At 38.7% G+C, this 26,110-nt stretch overlaps 2 pseudogenes; one reads left to right on the top strand and one right to left on the bottom strand.

Annotated features, from left to right (window-relative positions):
* The window catches only part of LOC149127955 (N-alpha-acetyltransferase 50 pseudogene), a 79,246-nt pseudogene extending 68,267 nt beyond the window's left edge, over positions 1 to 10,979 (top strand).
* Positions 10,980 to 25,555: 14,576 nt separating this feature from the next.
* On the bottom strand, positions 25,556 to 25,726 carry LOC138848857 (U2 spliceosomal RNA; annotated as a pseudogene).
* Positions 25,727 to 26,110: the final 384 nt, after the last annotated feature.

Raw genomic sequence — 26,110 nt, 5'->3', positions numbered from 1 at the left:
TTTTGTCTGAGGAAGAACTTTGTAGTCTTCCCGAACTTTGAGTCTGGGATGGAGAGCTGATGGGGGACAGGGTGCACAATTAACTGCATGAACGGAGGGTGTATTGCTTCCCTCTCTGACCCCCACCAAAGCACTGGACTCATCTAGCCAAGGTTGAGAAACAACTGACCTCTGTTGGGCAGGCAGCTGGCTCTGGGAATTGGGTGGCTTGCTTCATAAATGGGGAGGACTGCAGAGAAGAGAGAAGATCTCCTGAATGCTGTGACTATGGGAGTCCTGCACCCTGTGACTGTGGGAATCCTTTTATTGTGTGAGTTCTGCATAGGCTAGGAAACTCAAAAGTGTGTGGAATGGGGGGAGGAGGCAAGATGGCGGAATAGGAAGGAGGCACACTGATAGTCCGGGGAGAGATAGTTTAATAAAAGTGGAGATACTGCAGGTTCAAGGAAGAGTAGGGGAGGAAACAGCAGAAGAAACTCTTCCGGAACACATGATTCACAGCGGACCTGCGTGGAGAGCGTGGGAGCCCACAGATCGGGACACCAGCGGCAGACTCAACACACCAGCGCTGGAACGCGAGGTGAGCCGAACCTCAATAGCCCGAGACACCGGCAGGCAAGCGGAGAGAGGAGACTAGAGGGAACGTCCCCGGTGTGGGGGGGAAGTTCACCAGGCTAACTGGAAGAGAGAGAGAAAAAAAAAAAAGGTGACTGGTACGGACACGGGTTTCTCTCTCTCCGCTCACCTCTCAAGGGCGAGCAAGACAAAGAGCAGGCACCATCTTGGACATACGTCATAAGCAGAGTGACCTCAGGTCTGCACCGGCCCTGAACATAGCAGAAAAACCTGACTCTGGGCGGGGCGAATTAACAGGAGATTAGGACCTAGTAAATTTGTGGTGCTACTGAACTGAGACTGTGAAAAAAGAGACGGTGGGGGAGAGAACTCACGGAATTCACGTGAGCACTCTCCAGAGACGCTACAATTCCATAACTTTGGCAACCCAGTGGGAGACTAAAGGAGAATTTGAGCCCACTCTGAGGGTCGAAGAGATTCCCTGTGTGGTCCTTGGGAAAGAGCTTCCAATCTCTGGCTCCTGTGGGTATATCATTTGCCTGCTAACTACCTTCAACTTCATTCAGCTGTGCGGAATTACTTCCCTTTTGAATCAAAAAAAAAAAGAGAGAGAGAGAGAGAGAGATTTACCACGCCTAACGTGGAAGTGTCACCTTTGGCACACCAAACAGAGCTCTCAGGCTACACCCATCTCAAGCCCTAAGGCTCCATCAAAAACAGATAGTCCACTTAATCTAGAGTCATAGTATAACTAGAAAAAGCACCACAGTGAAGAAACCAAATATCTCCAATATGCCAAATAACAAACGCAAAAATCGAGGTAATAAAAACAAGGAAGTCACCATGACGCCCCCAAATGAAAAAGACAGCCCAATTCAAGATTATGAAGATGATGAGATAGAAGAAATGCAAGAAGCAGATCTCAAAAAATTGATAAGAACATTAAGAAGTTCTCAAAAACAAATTCTTGAACTACAGAAATCCTTAATGGACAAGATAGAAAATCTCTCTCGTGAAAATGAAATATTAAGGAGGAATCAAAATGAAACGAAACAACTAGTACAACAGGAAACTGGGATAGTGACTGAAGTGAAGAATTCAATAGATCAAATGACAAACACACTAGAGAGCCTTACAAACAGAATGGGTGAAGCAGAAGAGAGAATATCGGACTTAGAAGACAGAGAACAGGAAAGGACACAGTCAGACCAAAGAAAAGAAGAGGAAATTAGAAATCTAAAACATATTGTCGGGAATCTTCAGGATACTATTAAAAAACCCAACATTCGGGTTCTAGGAGTTCCTGAAGGCATGGAGAGGGAGAAAGGATTAGAAGGCCTTTTTAGTGAGATATTAGCAGAAAATTTCCCAGGTTTGGAGAAGGACAGAGAAATTCTAGTACAGGAAGCTCACAGAACCCCTAATAAACACGACCAAAAGAGATCCTCACCACGACACGTTGTAATTAAACTCTCCACAGTGAAACATAAAGAAAAGATCCTAAAATGTGCAAGAGAGAAACGTCAGATTACTCTCAGAGGATCTCCAATCAGACTCACAGCTGACTTCTCATCAGAAACTCTACAAGCTAGGAGGGAATGGCGAGATATAGCCCAGGTACTAAGAGAGAACAACTGCCAGCCCAGAATATTATATCCTGCAAAGCTATCATTTGGGAATGAAGGTGAAATAAAGACTTTTCATTGCAAACAGAAATTGAAAGAATTTGTTGCCACTCGTCCAGCCCTGCAAAAGATGCTTAAAGATGTGTTACACACAGAAACAAAGAAACACGGTCATCAATATGAAAGAAGGTAAAGGAAGGAAACCAAGGAAGGAAAGCTCACAGCAAAAGATCACAGGGAATTCCAAGCAGATATTAGAACTTATCTTTGGCAAATGGCAGGGCAAAGTTACCACTTATCATTAGTCACATTGAACGTGAATGGCCTGAACTGTCCAGTTAAAAGACACTGATTGGCTGATTGGGTTAAGGAACAAAACCCATCTATTTGCTGCTTACAAGAAACACATCTTTCAAACAAAGATCCATACAGACTGAAAGTGAAAGGCTGGAAAAAGATATACCATGCCAACAGAAATGAAAAAAGAGCGGGCGTAGCCATCTTAATAACGGACAACATAAACTTTACCACAAAAACTGTTAAGAGAGACAAAGAGGGACACTACATAATGAATAAGGGATCAATTCAACAGGAAGATATAACAATTATCAATGTATATGCACCTAACTACAGGGCACCAGTTTATCTAAAAAATTTATTAACGGACTTAAAGGGAGACTTAGACCCCAATACAATAGTACTGGGGGACTTCAATACTCCACTCTCAGAAATAGACAGATCAATAGGACAGAAGATCAACAAGGATACAGTAGATTTAAACGACACTATAGCCCAAATGGATCTAACAGATATATACAGAACTTTCAATCCTACAGCTAAAGATTTTACATTCTTCTCAGCAGTACATGGAACCTTCTCTAGGATTGACCACATACTAGGCCATAAAGCAAGTCTCAGCAAATTAAAAAGAATTAGAATCATACCATGCAGCTTCTCAGACCATAAAGGAATGAAGTTGGAAATTAGCAACTCAGGAATCCCTAGAGCATACGCAAACACATGGAGATTGAACAACATGCTCCTGAATGAACAATGGGTCATAGAAGACGTTAAAAGAGAAATCAAAAACTTTCTGGAAGTAAATGAGGGTAACAGCACAACATACCAAATCTTATGGGACGCAGCAAAAGCAGTGTTAAGAGGAAAGTTTATATCAATAGGTGCCTACATCAAGAAATTGGAAAGGCACCAAATAGATGAGCTTTCAATTCACCTCAAGGATCTAGAAAACCTACAGCAAACCAGACCCAAATCTAGTAGGAGAAGAGAAATAATTAAAATCAGAGAAGAAATCAACAGGATTGAATCAAGAAAAACGTTAGAAAAAATCAGCCAAACGAGGAGCTGGTTTTTTGAAAAAATAAACAAAATTGACACCCCATTGGCCCAACTAACTAAAAAAAGAAGAGAAAAGACCCAAATCAATAAAATCAGAGATGAAAAAGGAAATGTAACAACAGACACCACAGAAATAAAAAGAATCATCAGAAATTACTACAAGGACTTGTATGCCAGCAAACAGGGAAACCTATCAGAAATGGATACATTCCTGGACACATGCAACATACCTAAATTGAACCAAGAAGACATCGAAAACCTAAACAGACCCATAACTGAGACAGAAATTGAAACAGTAATAAAGTCCCTCCCAACAAAGAAAAGCCCAGGACCAGATGGATTCACTGCTGAATTCTACCAGACATTTAAAGAAGAACTGACTCCAATTCTTCTCAAACTATTCAGAACAATCGAAAAAGAGGGAGTCCTCCCAAATTCTTTCTATGAAGCCAGCATCACCTTAATTCCTAAGCCGGAAAAAAGATGCAGCACTGAAAGAGAATTACAGACCAATATCCCTGATGAACATAGATGCAAAAATCCTCAATAAAATTCTCGCCAATAGAATGCAACAACACATCAGAAAGATCATCCACCCAGACCAAGTGGGATTTATCCCTGGTATGCAGGGATGGTTTAATGTGCGCAAAACAATCAATGTGTTACACCACATTAACAGACTGCAGAAGAAAAACCATATGATTATCTCAATAGATGCCGAGAAAGCATTTGATAAAATACAACACCCGTTCATGATGAAAACTCTAAGAAAACTGGGTTTGGAAGGCACATTCCTCAATACAATCAAAGCAATCTATGAAAAACCCACAGCCAACATCCTATTGAATGGGGAAAAGTTGGAAGCATTTCCAGTGAGATCTGGTACCAGACAGGGATGCCCACTCTCACCACTGCTATTCAATATAGTTCTGGAGGTTCTAGCCAGAGCTATTAGGCAAGAAAAAGAAATTAAAGGGATACAAATTGGGAAGGAAGAACTCAAACTATCCCTCTTTGCAGATGACATGATTCTTTATTTAGGGGACCCAAAGAACTCTACTAAGAGACTACTGGAACTCATAGAAGAGTTTGGCAAAGTAGCAGGGTATAAAATCAATGCACAAAAATCAACAGCCTTTGTATACACAGACAATGCCATGGCTGAGGAAGAACTTCTAAGATCAATCCCATTCACAATAGCTACAAAAACAATCAAATACCTTGGAATAAACTTAACCAAGGACGTTAAAGATCTCTACGATGAAAATTACAAAACCTTAAAGAAAGAAATAGAAGAGGATACCAAGAAATGGAAAAATCTTCCATGCTCATGGATTGGAAGAATCAATATCATCAAAATGTCCATTCTCCCAAAAGCAATGCAATACCAATCAAGATACCGAAGACCTTCTTCTCAGATCTGGAAAAATTGATGCTGAAATTTATATGGAGGCACAAGAGACCTCAAATAGCTAAAGCAATCTTGTACAACAAAAACAAAGCTGGAGGCATCACAATACCAGATTTCAGGACATACTACAGGGCAGTTGTAATCAAAACAGCATGGTACTGGTACAGAAACAGATGGATAGACCAATGGAACAGAATTGAAACACCAGAAATCAACCAAAACATCTACAGCCAACTTATATTTGATCAAGGATCTAAAACCAATTCCTGGAGCAAGGACAGTCTATTCAATAAATGGTGCTGGGAAAACTGGATTTCCACGTGCAGAAGCATGAAGCAAGACCCCTACCTTACACCTTACACAAAAATCCACTCAACATGGAATAAAGACCTAAATCTACGACCTGACACCATCAAGTTACTAGAGAACATTGGAAAAACCCTTCAAGATATTGGCACAGGCAAAGAATTTCTGGAAAATACCCGGGAGGCACAGGCAGTCAAAGCCAAAATCAACTATTGGGATTGCATCAAATTGAGAAGTTTCTGTACTGCCAAAGAAACAGTCAGGACAGTGAAGAGACAACCGACAGAATGGGAAAAAATATTTGCAAACTATGCAACAGATAAAGGGTTAATAACCAGAATCTACAAAGAGATCAAGAAACTCCACAAAAACAAAACCAACAACCCACTTAAGAGATGGGCCAAGGACCTCAATAGACATTTTTCAAAAGAGGAAATCCAAATGGCCAACAGGCACATGAAAAAAAGTTCAAGGTCATTAGCAATCAGGGAAATGCAAATCAAAACCACAATGAGGTTTCACCTCACCCCATTTAGAATGGCTCACATGCAGAAATCTACCAACAACAGATGCTGGCAAGGATGTGGGGAAAAAGGGACAGTAACCCACTGTTGGTGGGAATGCAAAATGGTCAAGCCACTATGGAAGTCAGTCTGGAGATTCCTCAGAAACCTGAAGATAACCCTACCATTCGACCCAGCCATCCCACTCCTTGGAATTCACCCAAAGGAATTTAACTTGGCAAACAAAAAAGCTGTCTGCACCCTAATGTTTATTGCAGCTCAATTCACAATAGCTAAGACCTGGAACCAACCTAAATGCCCATCAATGGTAGTCTGGATAAAGAAATTATGGGATATGTACTCTTTAGAATACTATACCGCAGCAACAAACAACGAAATCCAGTCATTTGCAACAAAATGGAGGAATCTGGAACACATCATGCTGAGTGAAATAAGCCAATCCCAAAGGGACAAATACCATATGTTCTCTCTGATCGGTGACAACTGACTGAACACCAAAAAGGAAACCTGTTGAAGTGAAATGGACACTATGGGAAACGGTGACGTGAGCAGCATAGCCCTGACTGTTAATGAACAACTTAATACATTATCCCTCTTAGTAGTTTTTTTATCTGTTCTATTTAATATGACTGGTTTAATTTTGTAATTAATACACAGTTATTCTTAAGTGTTGAAAATTAACTGAAATGTGATCCCTGTTAAACATAAGAGTGGGAATAATTTGGGACATGCTCAAGCTGACTTGCCCCAAATGGTAGAGTTAGAAACATACCAGGGGATTTCAATTCAATCTCATCAAGGTGGCATGTACCAATGCCATCTCACTATTCCAAGTGATCAATTTCAGTTCACAATTGATCATAATGAAAGGACTAAGAGTCAAAGGGAGCACATAAACAAGTCTAGTACCTGCTAACACTAACCGATAGAATAAAGGGGAGAGTGATCCAACAGGGGAAGTGAGATACTCAGCAGACTCATAGAATGGCAGATGTCCTAAATAGCACTCTGGCCTCAGAATCAGCCCTAAAGGCATTCGGATCTGGCTGAAAAGCCCATGAGAGTATTTCAGGCATGGAAAGCCAAGACACTCTGGCAAAAGATCTCTGTGAGTGAGATCCCAGTGGAAAGAACAGGTCATCAAAGAAGGAGGTACCTTTCTCTGAAGGGAGGAGAGAACCTCCACTTTGACTATGACCTTGTCTAAACAAGATAAGAATCGGAGAACTCAGAGGGCTTCCATAGCCTTGGAAACTCATGACTGGAGCATAGGGAGATTACTGATGCCATAGACAGGAGTGTCAATTGGTAAAGTCAACAACAGGAGTCACTGTGCACTTACTCCTCATGTAGGATCTCTGTCCTTAATGTGCTGTGCATTGAGATTTAATGCTATAACGAGTACTCAAACAATATATTTCACTTTGTGTTTCTATGGGGGTGCAAACTGTTGAAATCTTTACTTAATGCATACTAAACTGATCTGTAAAAAAAAAAAAAAAAGAAATTATCAATTCCCAACTTGACTCTCACTGGGATTAAACACGACAATAGGTCTGATCTGATTTCATCATCATTTAAAAAAAATCATCTATTATTTTTCACTTTATGTTTCTGTGTGGGAGCAAACTGTTGAAATCCATACTTAATGTATACTAAGCTGATCTTCTGTATATTAAGATAATTGAAAATGAATCTTGATGTGAATGGAAGGGGAGAGGGAGTGGGAAAGGGGAGGGTTGTGGGTGGGAGGGACGGTATGGGGGGGAAGCCATTGTAATCCATAAGTCGTACTTTGGAAATTTATATTCATTAAATAAAAGTTAAAAAAAAGTGTGTGGAATGTGGCTGAGTCCATGGGTAGTCACCCTATCTGATTCCAGAAGCCCAGAACTCCCTGAGTCCTTGGGTGGGAACTCCTGGAAGGCACAGAAATCACACTAAAGAAAACATAGATCCTTTGTGCAATTTGGGTACATGCATGGGTCATGTCACAAGCATAGTTAGCTCACCCTCAGCAGTTGCTTCACTTTGATGTAGATAAGGATTGAGAGGATGTAGAAAAGGATTGTGAACACACCAGCAGCATGATCACCCCCTTTCCCTGCCTGTGACAGAGGAAATTTAATACCTAACTTGAGTGTCACTCTGGACTCTTGTCCCACCCAAAAATTCTAGCCAGAGTACCTAGACCCCACCCAGCTCACACCTATGTATATCCACTGAAGGAGCAGGAATTCCTTTGAGCCACAGAGGTACATTTACAAGAACAAAGCCCTCAGAGGAGTTACCAATGAAGATTTCCCCAGACACATCAAAAATAAATGTAGAAGTACAAGAAAGTTAAACAAAGAAGAAAATATGACTCCCCCAAAGGAGCACAATGATACTTTATGTTAGACTGTGAAGACCAGGAGATTGATGAAATCATTGAAAGGATTTCAAGAGAATGATTATAAAATTACTCAAAAATATGGAGAATTATGTGAATTACAGAGTTTTGTGTATGAAATGAAGGAGAAGTTCTTCAGGGAGATAGAAATATTAAGGAAAAATTAAATCAAAATATTAGAAATGTAGAATATAGTATGTCAATTAAAAATACAGTGTAAAACTTTAAAAATAGACACAATGAGGAGGAAAAAGAATATCTGAACTAGAAGAAAAAACTTTCAAAATATCTCAGACAAAAGGAAAAAAATTAGAAAGCCTAAAAACAGTTTTTTGCATCTCTGGTACACCATCAAATGATAAGTGCATTGCAAGTTCCTGAAAGAATGGAAAAAATAATAGTTTAAAAATTATTGAATGGAATGATAGCCAAAAAATTTCTTTAATTTGGAGAAAGATGTGGACATCCAAGTACAAGGAGCACATAGAATCCCAAATATACATAATCAGAAAAAATCTTCACCATAACACATTATGGTCAAATGTTCAAGAGTAAAATAAAAAGAAACTATCATAAAATGTGCATGAGAAAAATTTCAGATGAACTTTATAGGATCTCCAATTAGATTGACAGAAGAGTTCTCATGAAGAATGCTATTGGCTGAGTCCTAAAAGAAATAACTGTCAAACCAGAATACTGTAGCCAGCAAAGTTCTTATTTATAAATGAAGGTGATATAAAACCTTCTAAGACAACCAAAATTGGAAGAATTTATCACCACCTCATCAGTCTTACAAATTGTACTTAAGGCTGTTCTACACACATAAACAGAGATGCATAGTCAGCAGCATGAAAGCATGTGAAGGCAGAAAACCTCCTAGCAGAAGTACAAAGAAGTTCCATACAAATAATCGGGGTATTTACAAAAATAGTCATATGAAATAATTACTTGTGAGTAATAACCTTGAACACAAAAGGACTAAATTTTCCAATTAAATAAAACAGACTGGCAAAATGGATTAAAAAATATGACCCATCTATGCTGCCTACAAGAAATCCACATCACAAAACACACATACACACAAACTGAAAATGCAAAGACAGAAACAAGATATTCCATGAAAATGGCAATTAAAAAAAGCAGCAATGGCTGCCATAATATCAAAGTAAATTTTAAGAAAGTAACTGTTAAAAGAGACAAAAGTCATTATATAATGATTAAGGGATCATTTCAACAGGAAGATGTGAATATAGTAAATGGCTATGCACCAAATTCTAAAGCACCCAGCTATTCAAAACAAATATTAATGGGTCTAAAGTGAGATATAATTAATACAGTAATGTTGGAAGACTTCAACTCCCCACTTTCAACAATGGACAGATTACCTGGACAAAAATCAACAAAGAAACAACAGAGCTAGTCTACACTATTGAACAAATGAATCTAATTGATTTCTACAGAACATTTTATCTCACAGCTTCAAAATACACATTCTTTTCATCAATGCATAGAACATTCTCTAGGGTAAACCATATGCTTGGCCATAAAACAAAGATCAACAAATTAAAAAAATTGAAATCATACCATGTATCTTCTCTGAACACAATGGAAAAAACATCTGTAAAGTAACAAAGTAAGAAAGTCTGGGCCCTGACTGCATGTGTGGAGGCGTGCAGGCACTCTCATGGTTGCAAGAAGCACCTCCTACCCCTTTTAGAGGCTAACAGCCCTCCTCAGTTCTCCTGGTCTCTATCACTGACTCATCTCCCTTCTGTAAGTGACTAAGTCAGGTTGTGGGGTTGAGTGGCCTTATCCTAGGGTGCTGAGAGCTCTGGAAAGCAGTTACGATGGCATTGATAGAGGCGGTAACAACAGTCACAGCAGGCAAGGAAGACGAGAGGCCAAATCGAGTTTGGAGATATGATACCACATATCATCATCATCATCATCATCATCATTTTAAGGATTTATTAATTTGACCTACAGAGTTACAAAGGGATTGAGAATGAGAGAGAGATAGAGAGAGGGAGAGAGATGGAGAGAGTGCGATATGTTTCATCTGCTGGTTCATTCCTCAAAAGGCCAGACCGGTAAGGGATAGGCCAGGCAGATAGCAGGATCCAGGAGCAATTCTTCTGGATCTCCTCATGGGTGCAGGAGCCCAAGCACTTGGACCATCTTCCGCTGTCTTCCCAGGCACAATAACAGAGAACTGGATCAGAAGTGGAGCAGCCATGTCTTGAACCAGCACTCATATTGGGATGCTGGCATTGCAGGTAGCAGCTTAACCCACTGCACCACAGTGCGGGCCCCTACACCACACAATATTAAACAGTTGGAGAGATTGAATGAAGTCATATTTTCAGCCAGCTACAATGACAAGATCTACAAGGATTTTATGGAGGTTGGAGAGCTATCAAAATTTGCCCATTTCAATGATATTGCTGTAGATGTGGTATGCTATAGGGTGGGTCGTTCCCAGAATCAGAAGAGGCTTTACATCATGACATTTGGATGTCTGACACCTCACCAAAGGCTAGTAATAGGGAAAAATGTTAAATCATGGCTTAAACATCTGTAAAAAAGATAGTGTTTTACAGCATTGAACTGTATGTCCAGATCAACAATGAGTCAATTCACTTGACAGGAAATTTGGCTTTGAGGTTACTAAGGCAAAGCAGAATTATCATAAGAGGATAGAGCCAGAAAATGATCACATGCTACAGAAAAACCTCAAGTCCCTTCTTTCTAACGCTGATGTAGATGTGCAAAAAGCAGACAATTGAACAAATTACAAATGAACTTTACTTTTCCTGCAACACCACTATCCCATGTTGAAGTACTGGTTCAAGTCTTGGCTGCTGCACTTCCATTCCCACTCCCTGCTAATGAACCTGGACAAACAGTTCAGGATGGCCCAGTACTTGGGCTCCTATGTGGGAGACCAGGTTGGAGTTCTAGTCTCCTGGCTTCAACCTGGCCCTGCCCTTATCACTATGGCCACTTGGGCAGTAAGCCAGTGGATACAACCTCTCTCTCTCTCTCTATCTCTCCATCTCTCATTCTGTTTTTCAACTAAATAAGTAAATAAATCAATAAATTAATCTTTTTTCAAAAACCCAGTCACATGTTTCTTGTCTCACACATCTTTTTATGTAAAAATGGAAATCTGATTTATCAGCAAGTATTTGATAAGTAGTACCAAAAACTCAATGAAGAAGCATACCCCATGATCCTAGAATTTTCCCTAATTATATGAGAAATATGCAAACTATTAAATAAAAATTAGCATTTGTATATTACTTGACATCACAGAAACATTAGCAGCATCCCAAATACCCAAAACTGGGTAAACAAACATGGCTTATGTACAGAAAATGAGACTTAGTAGGCATGGAAACAATAACAATAACATCCATAAGTTGTAGGAAAATATTTTTGTGATATACTGTCAGGTATGGAAGCCTTTTGAGGAAGAATTGAGTCTGAGTACACATCAGGATTTTCCTAGGTATAGGCTTAGAATATTCTAGGATGTGAAAAACACATGGTGACTGTCCCACTTCTGTATAGAATGAGGATGGCCAGATATATCTTGGGCTGGAGGACGAGAGGCAGGGTAAAAAATTTGTCCTCTAAATTTGTGGTATATATTAAGGCTTTCACCCTGTGCTCCTGAATGAGGCTGGTCCTTACTTTCCCCAGAGTACCTGACATTAGATATCCCTTCACCTTCAGATCATCATATCCTGTCTCCATATCTCTGACTGAATACAAACAATCAGTAGCTACCACATATCTAGAGAATTAAAATGCATGTTTTACATAAAATGTTCTATTTTATATTTTGGTTAATAGAGAAAATAAAAAGGGCTGAGAAAACTTAAAATGATATAGCAAGACGTGCCAGGTAATGTGAAGGCACAGGTTAGGAATGACTACAAGACTGCAATTATTCCTCAAAAATTAAAATCCACACTATCAGTTCCTTCCAGTGTAAGGCAACCTGGTGGTGACAAGTGTCAAATTCCAAAAGAAACTGACAAGAAAATACCAACATATTTAAACAGATGGTATATTGAAACCCAGTCTCCCAGACACATGAGCAGGTAGTTTTATTGAACATTTGAGAATCACACTCTACTGTTGTAACAAATAAGATATGCAGAGACAGATTGTCTGCTGCTAACCCATTCATCAAGCATAATTGCAGTAACCCAGTTACCAACAGCACATTCTACACAGGTGTGAAGCTCAGAATGAATGCAGTTTCTCTGTTGTTCTTGGAGAAATAAATCAGTAGGAACCCAGAGACAGCCAGCAACTACTTTTGGAAGATGATTCCCTTTCTTCTTATTTTCAGGATCAAGGACTCAAATGGCTTCAGTAAGACCCAATTATTGATCAGTGGTGGGACAGGGTGTTTTAGGGTGGGAAATCTCAGACATCCATGGCTTCTGTATCAGGCACATTAGAACAATGGCTGTGTCAGCAGAGACAACAGAGTGAGCCCCTTGTTCTTAACATCGAGCTCAACTAAGGTTCTCTGTGTTTCAGGATTCCTATGTACCCCTTCCATGAGTGCTAGCAGTAGGGATCCTGTGGTTCCAACACTCTCACTCATTATAAGAACACAATGTTTGATCAGAGATATCTTGTCAATGCACAAGCACAAAAATACTGATTACTCTCATCTGCCTCTAAAGGATTGGAGGACAAATAGAAAATAAAAAAGTCATGTATGGAGAAAGAAGGTGGATGACCTTCATTCACCTGCATCATCTACATTTCTCTACTCTTTCCACACTTTTCAGAATTCTCAAGAGGGATTGAAAATACACAGGCACAATCATAGATGCACATGAAGGCATAACCACACTTTACACTTACACACACCCTTGAATTTACCAAGATGCAGCCACTTTATAGTCAGGCTTCAATAAAAAGATAACCGGGTCATGTCTCTTTCCACTTCCATGTAGTAAAGGGGGAAAAACACACCCAGCACAAGGTCTCCATTTCTGTAGACACTTGGCTTCAGGTATGTGCGGCAGCTTCTATCAGTGATGGCCTGTGAAGTGTGTAAAGGGTATAGGAGTAGAAAGAGGAAAATCAGAGACAATGACATGTCAATGTCTTCCCAAGCCATACCCAAAGCCTGGAGTTTCAGCTGAGATGAGGAGAACATAGGGATGGACCAGTTACAAAAATTCATCATGGAGCAGAGAGAATTAATCTCTTTGTAGGGCATAGCTAATTCTCAGCATTGCTATATGCCCTCAACATATACAAAATGTGTATCAGTCTCATGATGTAGACAAGGGAACAGCAGCTAGAAGCAGAATGGAGATATTTATAAGAAAGATACATGGCTGTGACCTTGCTCTTAATGTCCCTCTGATCAGAACTGCTCTGCCTTGATGTATTTATTGTTTCCTTTCAACTCCCCCATTAATTGAAGATCACCTGTCTGAGGCTCTGCACCTGTAACTCTTCATTATGGGGAAAACCCTTAGGAAAAACATGTTTTTGACTGCTCAAACCCTCTGGCTTTTATGATTTCATCATGGTCTAACAAGCCCTTGGGATTCACTGTATCCTAGGAGAGCATCTATGTTACACTATGTGAACAAAGGGCCAAATACTGTTTTGCCAATAGATGGGTTTGAAGGATTTGGCAGAGTTAGAAAGAATTGATATTGGAATAAGCAAAACACCCAGTAATGCATCATTCCACGTGATGGTTCAGCAAGAAGATGAATGGCCACATCAGTTACAGATGACCCTAGGTGTAGCGCAGAAAATGTCGTCATTGCTGTGTCTAATAGGGTAGCAACATCCTGCTAGAAAAATGGGCTTCATGATTTATAAGCAAGTGGGCTACATTGCACAGAGGGGTAGAAGCTCATTCCCCATATCTACCAATCCATCAGCCAGAAGCTTTCCCCATACAGAATTCTGGAACCACCAAGCTCTCATCATTAATGGATATTATATAGCAACTGAAAGGAAATATATTATTTTCCAATAACTTATTTCTTATTGTCATATCTATTTTCTCCTTCTTCTTTATGATAAAACAGTCTCAATAAACATTTTTTGATTTATTTATTTGAAAAAGTTACATAGACAGAGGAGAGTCAGAGAGAGAGAAAGAGAGAAGTCTTCCATCTGCTGGTTCACTCCCCAGATGGCTGCAATGACTGGAGCTGTGCCAATCTGAAGCCAGGAGTTTCTTCCAGGTCTCCCATGTGGGTGCAGGGGTGCATGGATTTGGGCCATCTTGTACTGCTTTCTCAGGCCATAGCAGAGAGCTGGATCAGAAGTGGAGCAGCCGGGTCTTAAATGAGCACCCATATGGGATGCTGCACTTCAGGCCAGAACATAAACCTTCTCTGCCACAATGCCAGCCCTGTCAATAAACTTTTCTTAATGTATATTTTCATTTCAAAATGGCTAACTTTATATGGATTTATGGTTACAGAAGAATGATTTGATATTTGTACACTTGTAGACTGGTTCAGTCCAATTATTTGCCATGTGATTTACATCACATCTTTATCATTTCCTATACTGACAACACTTAAAGCCTACTGTCTCAGCACTTTTCAACAACATGTTACTGTTCTCAAAACTGTGTTTCTCCTGATGTCTTATAGTTCACTTGAACTCATTGGCCTTGCCCAATCTTAATCCTTGTGATCAATATCTCCTGACTTCCCCATCTCCCAGTGTTGGTAACCACCAAAATCTATTTCTGCAGGATTGACATTGGACAATGTACACATGAGTGAGAACAAAGGTATTTCTCTTCTTGTACTTGGTGTATTTCTTGTAACAGAATGTGCTCCAAGTTCATCCATGTCAGAATTAATAGGATTTCCTTCAATGCTAAGACTAAACAATATTCCATTTTGTGTGTGTGTGTATTTATATATGTCAGGTTGCTTTATCCACTTATCTGCTGATAGATCAATTCCACACTTACAACTTTTGTATAAGGCTGAAATGAAAATGAGGAAAGCACATGTTTCTTTCACACACACATTTCATATCCTTTAGATACATGATTATGTGTTCATCGGAACTGCTGAATAATATTATAGTCCTATTTTAATCAATTTAATTTTAATCATACAATTTTATACATCTGTAATTTTTATTTTAATCATATAATTTTTGTTACATCTGTACTAATTTACATTCCTATCAGTGATGTGCAAATATTCCCTTTCCATCACTTTCAAAATATTTTCTCCCTTCTGTTGGTTGTTTCCTCATTGTGTTGATGTTTGCATTATTGTGGAAAAGATTTTTTTGAGATTTAAAAATATTTATTAGAATTAAGGACTTCCAGCCAGAGTGGAGTGGGCTTCCCAGAGAGGAAAACCCAAAGGGGACTTTTAAGTACAAGTTTGAAGGAAAAAAAAACCTTGATGATTATAGTGTCATTCAGTTACCAGATGTGGACAAAAAAAAACATCAAAAGGTCTCATTTACAATTCTCCATCCTGTCTGACCTGCTAAGGGTGGGAGCTCAGGAGGAGCTCCCTTGCTATTCCATGGTAAATTTAGAGATTCCAAAGGAAGGAGGGTAGCCTGTTCTTGCTAAAGATAAAGTTTTGGGGAAGAAAACAAATATTTTACACCCCAAATTCCATTGTGATCCCCTGGCTTCTAGTAACCCATCTGATGCCTCACATTCTTCCTCCTGGAGATTGAAGCCCTAACATCTGTTAGGGGGAACTGGGCAATGATCACTCTGGCTGCTTCATGCTGAAAAAGGGCATCTTTGGGAAGGGCAGTCAAGACAGGGTTGTAGCAGGAGGTGGCAGCTTGCAAAAACTGCTTCCATAAGAGGTTTCATGTGCATGGCCACCTAGAATTTTACTTTTTTAAGTCCATAGAAAACAAACCTAACAAGCAATTTAAACTCACAGGATCTAAAATCACAAGATCTAAAACCAAGGACAGAATCATTATTAGAGGCCCTAAGAAAAGTGTCTAAGCCATGAGCAAATTTTTTTCATGGAGAGGCAAATACAAACTGACAGAAAGGGCTTGAAAATAATCAGGTGGGCTTAAGGCCTTGTCAATTATTAGTCTGAGACCTATCTATATCTCTTTACATGTGGTACATCATAAGGGAGGCACCCTGTTGACTTCCATTACCTAGGTGGCCTAGGAGGAGAGCTGGCTTGAAGAGAAGGTAGGTGGCATTTTTAAAAGGAAAACCTTTATTAGTTAATATGCAGTTCTGCCTGCAATGTTTTTGACCCTAGTTGGCCACCCCCTCAACAGTAGTGGTTACTTTGGAAGCTGGGGCGAGTGAAGGGCTTGGCTTTTCAGCTTAAAGTGAACAAGGCCTGTGGCTCTGACCTGGAACCCTTCGACTCCAGGGCAGGTCGATTCTAGTGACCCAACTCTTGGCTGGCATAGTTGCCAGGGCTCGTCATAAGCTGACTTCTACTGAAGCCCTGGCTTTCCACATTGAAAAACAATGCAGTGGACTTTCCAGTTGGGTCTCTTTGATGGCAGATCACTGTGTAAAGCAGCCATTAATTGGTTTGCCGCCTATCTTTGTATTGCTTACTGCAACCCAGATTCCTCTTCCTCATGGTTTTTGTTAATACAGACCAGAATAAATCTTTAAGAGAATGCAAGTCAAGGGGTTGTTCTGACCCTAATCTTTGGTGGCCTAAATTAGAAATTTGTAGTCACAGGCATGTTCTGATAGTGGTTCGTCTTTGAGCTTTCCCAAGAGGAAAGCTATGTAAAAAAATGATGACCACCTTATTTATTAAATTTTAAGTCATTAGTAAAGCTCTCTCTTTTTGTTTGGTTTTATAAAAGGGAGGTTTTGCCTGCATACTGTGCCCATGGCAGAGTAAATCTAACTGTAGAATCATAATTTAAGCTCTCATTTTGGCTATGCTTTTATTACAGAAAAATGTTAGCCATCCCTTTTATAATGTCTAAAGATCAAATTGTACGTTATAAAGAGTTCTTCAGAATAGAATTAGCTTCCTATATTTAAGAGAATAGAGAAATGAGGGAACAAGTTAGGCTTTCCATATTGCTTACTGACAATAAGAATATCAAATGAAAACTAGCAAACAATTTTAACTGTTTAGTAACAACTTATGAAAACATTTACCTGAAGATCAAATGCCTTCTATAAATTTCAAGACAATAGTGGACGTATTTGGAAACATTGCTTAAATATCTAACACAAGTGTAACTTGTTTGACCAGCAAACCCATGTGCAAACATATTAACAAATTTATAATATCTGGTACAGAAGTTTAGGTCACATGAACCAAAAAGATATCTTTGATTAACTTAGCAGTTTGAATTTATGAGTGATATTTTATCTACAAGCCAATTAAACAGAACTCTTAATAAATTTCCCATGCAAACAGCATGTGTATACATGTAATATAACATACATGATAGAACAATAAAGTGGCTTCAGTAACAGTTTCCTAAGATTTTTAGCTGTTTTCTTATTACCATCTACCAATTAGAATTACTTTCTGCTCTTAGTGATCTGAGTTAACCATAATATAAGTTGGAACCTGTAGAATATTATTGGCTCTATCTGCTTACAGAACTGTCCTGGAGTATTGAACACAATAGATGTCAGGGAAAAAGAGGTCCTTTGGAACCTAAAAGGGCACATTTAAATACAGAACCAAGAATGATTTAACTTCATGAGCAGTAAATTTGATTTTTAAGGTTTGAAGAATATAAAACTCTGGATGACAAAGATTTAAATAGCCATGTTTAAAATTATAAACTCATTAACCAACAAGAATAGGCACTTGCTTATTCCACACAGTATTTTAGAAAGCTCCTGTAGGATTTTATCAAGCATTTAACACTGTTAGGTCTCTGGGCCTTTTTCATTAAGATAATCATCATGTCTGATAACAACACAAGCTCATTAGAATTTTGGACATTTGCATCAGTATCATTCTACATTATCATAACAAAATTTAGCATTGCTTCACATCTTGACAGTACCTTTAATATGATCCAAACAGCCATATTAGCTAAGACTCAAAATACCTGGTTGAAATAGGATCCCTTTACATCATGACATAATATGGAACAAATTTGATCATTGATACAAAATGATTACTCAAATGCTTTTAAATAAGCACATATTTAAACAACCCACAGCTCTTAATAAAAACTCAGAGAAATTAAGAGAATACAATAGATAACTTCAACAGAACACAAAATCTGTCTTTGGTCATCCCAAGAATTAATTAAATAAAACTTAAATTAGTTAGCACACGGAATTATCCCATAACCTGGAACAATTTTAGCAGAGTCAGAATGAGGGAAGAAAATATATCTTACTGGAGTCAGTTTAAAAAACAACTGAGTCACCAATTAAATAAAACTATTAAAAAGAGATATTATTTTAAACAAATTTTTAACACTATCAGAATATTTACTAACATACATGCACTGCAAATAACTCATTGTTTTAACAGACAATCAATTTCTAATTCTAGGTCAAAGAAAAATAGATTAATAGCTTGTATGTTCAAAAATTTCTTTCATAACCTTCTGTGACTTCCACACACCCAAATATCCTATCATTTCCATTACAGTCTAGAGTAAACTAGCCATCAGGATAAATAATTCTTACAAACCACCTCCTTTTTTTATTAAAAAAAAAATCTTTCCTTCTTAAACTTCCTTACCAAGAACACTCTTTCCTTTTTAACCTTCCTTGATTTACATTTTGAAATAACCCTTTAGAAGTCTCCAAATTAAGACAACATTTTAAAATAAGGTAAACATCAAATTTCAGCCTTAGTTAATTTCAAGTGGTGTTGAGCTATTTTATTTTCTTTTGCTTTTTATTTATTTTTATTTTTTAAAAAACTTTTAAGCAAAAATTTCCAAAGTACAACTTTTGGATTATAGTGGTTCTTCCCCCCATAACCACCCTCCCACCTGCAAAACATCCCATCTCCTACTCCCTCTCCCATCCCATTCTTCATTAAAATTCATTTTTAATTTTCTTTATATACAGAAGATAAACTTAGTATATACTAAGATTTCAACAGTTTGCACCCACACAGACACATAGAGTATAAAGTACTGTTTGAATACTAGTTTTACCATTAATTCTCACAGTACAACACATTAAGGACAGAGATCCTACATGAGGAGTAAGTGCACAGTGACTCCTGTTGTTGATTTAACAATTGACACTCTTATTTATGATGTCAGTAATCACCCGAGGCTCTTCTCATGAGCTGCCAAGGCTATGGAAGCCTCTTGAATTCACAAACTCCGACCTTATTTAGAAAAGTCCATAATCAAAGTGGAAGTTCTCTCCTCCCTTCAGAGAAATGTACCTCCTTCTTAGATGGCCAGTTCTTTCCACTGGGACTTCACTCACAGAGATCATTCATTTAGGTCATTTTTTGCCACAGTCTCTTGGCTTTCCATGCCTGAGAAACTCTCCTGGGCTTTTTAGCCAGATCCAAATGCCTTAAGGGAGTTAACATCATACTTGATGGCAAATACTGAAGTGCTACCCACAAGATTAAAATCAATAAAAGGATATTTGTTTTTCCTGTTTGTCTTTGACACTGCACTATTATGGCCAGGGCAAGTAAAACAAAAATGTTGATATAGAAAAAAAAATCAGTGTCTTTACAGATGGCATGGTTTTATATGTGGAAAAGCCCAGTTCATTGATAACAAGACTGTTAGATCTCAGAAATTCATTAAAAAAACTTCAGTATGAAAAATAAACATGACAAATTCTATACAATAATGTGTAACCTTAAAATAAAATGAATAAAATAATTCCATTTCAAGTGATACCAAAATTATAAGATACCTGGAAATTATTTTAACCAATGAGATGAAGGATTTGTTCACTCAAAACTATAAAACTAGGTTGAAAGAAATTAAACAATAATCCATAAATGGAAAGATACTCCACATCTATGTATTGGGAAATATTATAGTTGTTAAAATAGCAATATTGCCTAACTTAATGTACAATGTAAGTGGCTGTCAAAATTCCAACTAAATTTTGAAAGTAAGAAAAAGCAAAACTATAATCCATATAGAATTTCATTAGAATCTGAATAATCAAAAACATCTTGAAAATAAAAAAAAAACCTTGAGTACTCTCTATTTTTCAATTTTACAATATGAAGGGGTAGACATTGTGGCACCAAGGATTAAAGCCAACATATCCTACATAGAAATGCCCATATCCTACATGGAAGTGCCTGGTTCAAGTCTTGGTACTCTGATTTTGATAAACTTTTTTGCTAATTTGACTTGGAAAGCATCGTATGATGGCTCGAATACTACAGATTTTGGCTCCCTTCTATTTGTGGGTAACCCAGATGGGCTTTTCTCAGTGCATGTAAAAGGACACTATATTTTAAACCAAAGACATATAAGTATAGAAAGTTCTCTAGGAAAAATAAATAAAAAGACATTTATAAAAATCGTTATCCTTGAAATTTTGGTTCCTCCTTTGGGGGATTAAAATAGCCTTTATTTTCTCAAAGCTAATTGTCGCTCCCCCATTCGCAGAGGAAGGACACCGGACGCTGCGCTGTTCTCTTTGTCCTGCTCTTCCCAGGTTTGCTGCCGCTCGTTCCCTCACTCACGGAGGAACGACGCCATCCCGGGTTAGCTGCCGGCACCCCGCCTCCGCGGAGGGGCAGCACCCCCCGCCGCTTTCCCCGCTCCCGCGGAGGAGTGGCACACCGCCGGCCGGCTCTCAGCGGCTGCTCAGATGTTCCTCAGATGTTCCTGGTGCATGTTGTTTCTCTCCTCCTTTATAGTCCTCTTCCACCAATCCCAACTCTGCTGCCCACACGATGAGCATGACACTCTCCTCCAATCAGGAGCAGGATCAGCTCCTGCAGCTTATCAAACTGATGAGGCAGCTGCGTAGAGGTTGTTTGCTCCCTCTCAGTGCCATATTGTGGGGGAGCAGATGCATAGAATAAGTCTTAATTCCAGTAACTTAGTCTAGTCTCAGTTGCTCCCCACACTAATAAGTGCTTAAAAACACAAGAAACAAAGGACAAAGTCATGCACAATAATAAGCAGTTGAATTCATCATGTCCTTCTGGGTCCTGTGTGTGCACACACATCCACTTTTATACAATTGAGATCATATGGAATGTATGGATCATGCTTTTCCACACTCTGAATATTTACCAATTAAAAATCACAAAGCTGTGTGAGTATTTTAATATCCAAGAATACACATCAGCTCAATCTGTCAGGAAAAAAAATTGATCTGATTTTCTTAGAAACAAAAATTTTCTAATACAAAATAGCAACAGGCCTCTAAATACAAGTTTTGGTGAGTTACAATTAAGACACTACATTCCCTTACTGCCCAGTTTACAGTGACACACATAGCAATGGTACATACTAAGTATTCTGTTTTTAAGAGAATTCATGATCAGATTGGTATTATTGAAATATTAGCAAGAAAGCAAGTTTGCATTCACTTTCTTAATGTACTCCTATAACACAGCCAAAAGAAGTGCATATCCACCAATGGCTATCTTAGAAGGTAAATAGAACACCTCTCCTTTGTACTTCCTTTGCCCCTCTGCTGCTGGTCCAGTAAGGAAGTCCTGATACACACTACACTACTCAGAGGTGGTTTAATGATTCCAGGTCCAAGATGCATGTTTTCTATCAATTATAACAAAAAGATATGGGCAAATTGGCTTACTCGCCAGCTCTACTTTTTATTATATGCTGCCACCCCAGGACATCCATAAAGTGTAGAAGTTCCAAAGAATGAACTTTATCCACAATGAACATGGTATTTACCAAAACACACACACACACACACACACACACACACACATATACTTATTGGTCTAATCTAAAACCATCTTCTAGATAAAGAGATACAAATAATGAGCCCCTCCTTTCACCCTCCCCTTCCATCATTCCAGGGTCTAAGCCCAGGACTGTGACATCTCCCTCCAAGAGGGCTAGCTAGCTAGGGTCACTCCCAAAAACTATCAAACAAGATATTTATATAGGGATTATCTTACTACCTCTACTTTTAACATATTTTTGGCATTAGGAATTATTTATCTTTAAATATTATTTGAAAGGCAGAGTTACAGAGAGGCAGAGAGAGGGAGAGACAGAGGTCTTCCATCTGCTGGTTCACTCCACAATGGCTGTAACAGCCAGAGCTGGGCTGGTCTGAAGCTAGGAGCCAGGAGCTTTCTCCATGTATCCCACGTGGGTGCAGGGGCCCAAGGATTTGGGCCACCTTCTACTGCTTTTCTAGGCCATAGCAGAGAGCTGGATTGGAAATGGAGCATCTGGCATGGGACTTATTTATCTTTAATACATAGCAATATTAACTTAAATATATCTATATAAAAATGGGTAAACATTCTGAATAATCTAACAGGAAGGTAACCCTTCTATGTACACTTCCTCATGGCCACCACTGATGCTGCTGTCCACCACAAGTGATGTCAGCATGCTCTCCAAGACATCAAGTTTAATGTCATTCCCAAAATATAGCCACTCCTATGAAATAACAAAACTACTTAAACAGGTGATACTTTTCAACACTGGGAGACCAGGTGCTTCCTGTTAGGACTTCAGTTTCCAACTATCCACATGGTAGCCCCCCAAAAAACTCATACATGTAACAGGTTCTAATTTGATAGTGTCTTATCAATAAGAACATTCTGATCTAGAGCCCTTTCCCTTCCCACCTCTTCCAATCCAGTGGACAAGTATGTGCACCTGTAATGCTTAGAGGGAATTATAAAACTTTCACTTCCATAGGTCATTGTAAAAACAGTCTTTTCTAGGAATTTTTCTTCTTTTTTTAATAGAAAACTTTTATGTAATAAATATAAATTTCAAAAGTACAACTTTTAGATTATAGTAGTTCTTCCCCCCATAACCACTCTCCCACCTGCAAACCATCCCATCTCCTATTCCCTCTCCCATCCCATTCGTCATTAATTTTCATTTTAATTCTCTTTATATACAAAAGATCAACTTAGTATATACTAAGTAAAGATTTCAACAGTTTGCACCCATACAGACACACAGAGTATAAAGTACTGTTTACAGACTAGTTTTACCATTAATCCTCATATTACAACACATTGAGGACAGATATTACATGGGGAGGCAAGTGCACAGTGACTCCTGTTTTTGATTTAACAATTGACACTCTCATTTATGACATCAGTAATCACCCAAGGCTCTTGTCATGAGCTGCCAAGGCTATGGAAGCCTCTTGAGTTCACAAACTCCAACCTTATTTAGACAAGGCCATAATCAAAATGGGATTTTTATCCTCCCTTCAGAGAAAGGTACCTCCTTCAGATCTTTCATTTAGGTCATTTTTTGCCACAGTGTCTTGGCTTTCCATGCCTGAAATACTCTCATGGGCTGTTTAGCTGGATCCGAATGTCTTAAGGACTGATTCTGAGGCCAGAATTCTGTTTAGGGCATCTGCTTTTCTATGATTCTGCTGTGTATCTTGCTTCCCATGTTGGATCATTCCCTCCTTTTTAACTCTATCAATTATTATTAGCAGACACTGGTCTTATTTATGTGATTCTTTTGACAGTTAGTCCTATCTTTATGATCAGTTATGAACTTAAATTGATCACTTTAACTAGTAGGTGGCATTAGTACCTGCCAACTTAATGGGATTTGGAATCCCATGGCAAGTTTTTAGCTTTACCTAAGCTCAGGCACTGGTTTCCTATGAATTTTTTTTGACAGGCAGAGTGGGCAGTGAGAGAGAGAGACAGAGAAATGTCTTCCTTTTCCATTGGTTCACCCCACAATGGCCGCTGCAGCCTGCGTGGTGCAACTGGCACACCTCACTGATCCAAAGCCAGGAGCCAGATGCTTCTTCTTGTCTCCCATGTGGGTGCAGGGCCCAAGCACTTGGGCCATCCTCCACTGCACTCCCTGGCCACAGCAGAGAGCTGGCCTGGAAGAGGGGCAACCGGGACAGAATCCGGCGCCCTGGCTGGGACTAGAACCCGGGGTGCTGGTGCTGCAGGCATTATAGTATTAGCCTATTGAGCTGCGGTGCCAGCCTCCTATGAATTTTAACACAAAGCATATTCAATGTATTCATTTAGTTTTATCATACACCAACAACCTCTTTAACATCTTAAGTAGGACTGGTTTGCCCTTTATATTTGTTATGTACTTAGCAAAGTAAAACAAAGTAACAGCATGGGCAACAGTTAACCTGGACCAAATGCAAACTGCCAGGGCAGAGCACTCACAAGCAGCTGACTCTCAAAATGACTCTGTTCTTTCCATGGACAGAGAAGGCTTGTGGGGCAGAGGGGGGGTCCTGTGCACCCCATGACTTTGGGAAACCAGTGACTGCAAATAGATCATAGGGCCTAGTTGGGGCTTTGGGAAATCATTGTATCTGCAAACAGAGGTTCAAAACTCCCTGACTTCCTGGGATAGGTCACTACAGAGGGTTCCATGCTCACTCTGAGGATTTCACAGATCCTTTTTGCAGTTCATGCACCAGCATATGTGAGGTTTGTGTCCACTGTGGGCTAATCCTGGGCATTGATAAACTTGGAAGAGAGGCAGTGAGGTTGCAATTATGACAACAGGCATGATCATACCCTTCTACCTACTGACGATAGAGATTTACCAGGCCCAATTTGGGTTTACCCTGGATTCTTGCCCCACCCTTGAACATTCACCAGAGCTGCCTGGCCATACCCAGCACACACCTTTGGGTATTCACCAAAGGGACAGACACTCCACTAAACTGTAGAGGCATAGGTCAAAGATAAAACATACCACTGAATAGAATTATGAAAGATACCAATCAAATTTTGTAAATACAAATGTACATCCTTCTCAAATTGTTTCTCTTCATAGTTGTACTTAAAATATAGCAAGTTGATTCCTTTGATTGAAGTCAGGTGCCATTCTGGAAGACCAAGATGTAGAGTACTGGGGATGAAGGGAATGAAGTCAAAATACAAACAGAAATTGGGAATATCTACACACTCATCCAGAGTGACATGTAATCTTTGAGCCAAGAACAAATTTACTCAATTTTACTATAAGACACATTATTTTTCCTGAAGCACAAGTATATTCCATAATATATAACATATTGATACTTTTCATAGTCAAACAGGAGAATGGTATTTTTAAAAATGTATACTTAGTTCTCTAAGTGAAACTTGTACATTAGGTGGCTGTGCCAAATTATATCTCTCATACATCAAGAATAATAAAAATAATCACCCAAAATTAGAAACAGAACAAAAATTATTGCCAGAATTGGATTATAAGAATGGTATAATTGGCTGTTAACCATTCCCAACATGAAAGCTACCAAAAACATCAAGACTTAATTTTGTGATGTAAATTTCTGTGATGTAAAATTAAACTCTGGGCATGTTGTTGATTAACTTTCTGATAATAACAGATACTACACTTGATTTTAGCCAAAAGGCTGAGAAGCGATGATGATTAACTTTCACTGAAAGATTTTTTTCATTCAAGATCAAATTTTTAATTCAATTACCTTGAAAAATATCAATGTTTTAAAATTGAAAATATGTTCTTCGATCTTAAACTATAATGAGGAAAACAAGCACAATATAATAAGGAGAAAGGAAATCTTATGTATCATTGTGCAAACTAATGAAATATAAAACAGAAAAATGGTGTAGAAAACTAATGATATGAAAATCTGCTCTTAAGAAGATCAATAAATAGATCACAGCACAGTGAAACTGATGAGGAAAAGACATAATTGACATAATTTAACAATATTGGAAAGTGAAAGAGATAACATTCCTACAGATGGGGAAATGAATAATATAAAGTAATATGATGAATGCATTTC

Source organism: Oryctolagus cuniculus, chromosome 2 (assembly GCF_051225735.1).
Source record: "Oryctolagus cuniculus isolate XC-2025 breed Fujian yellow rabbit chromosome 2, ASM5122573v1, whole genome shotgun sequence".
NCBI lineage: Eukaryota > Metazoa > Chordata > Mammalia > Lagomorpha > Leporidae > Oryctolagus > Oryctolagus cuniculus.
Note: the sequence above shows the minus strand (reverse complement) of the source record. Positions and strands in the feature narration are given on the sequence as shown.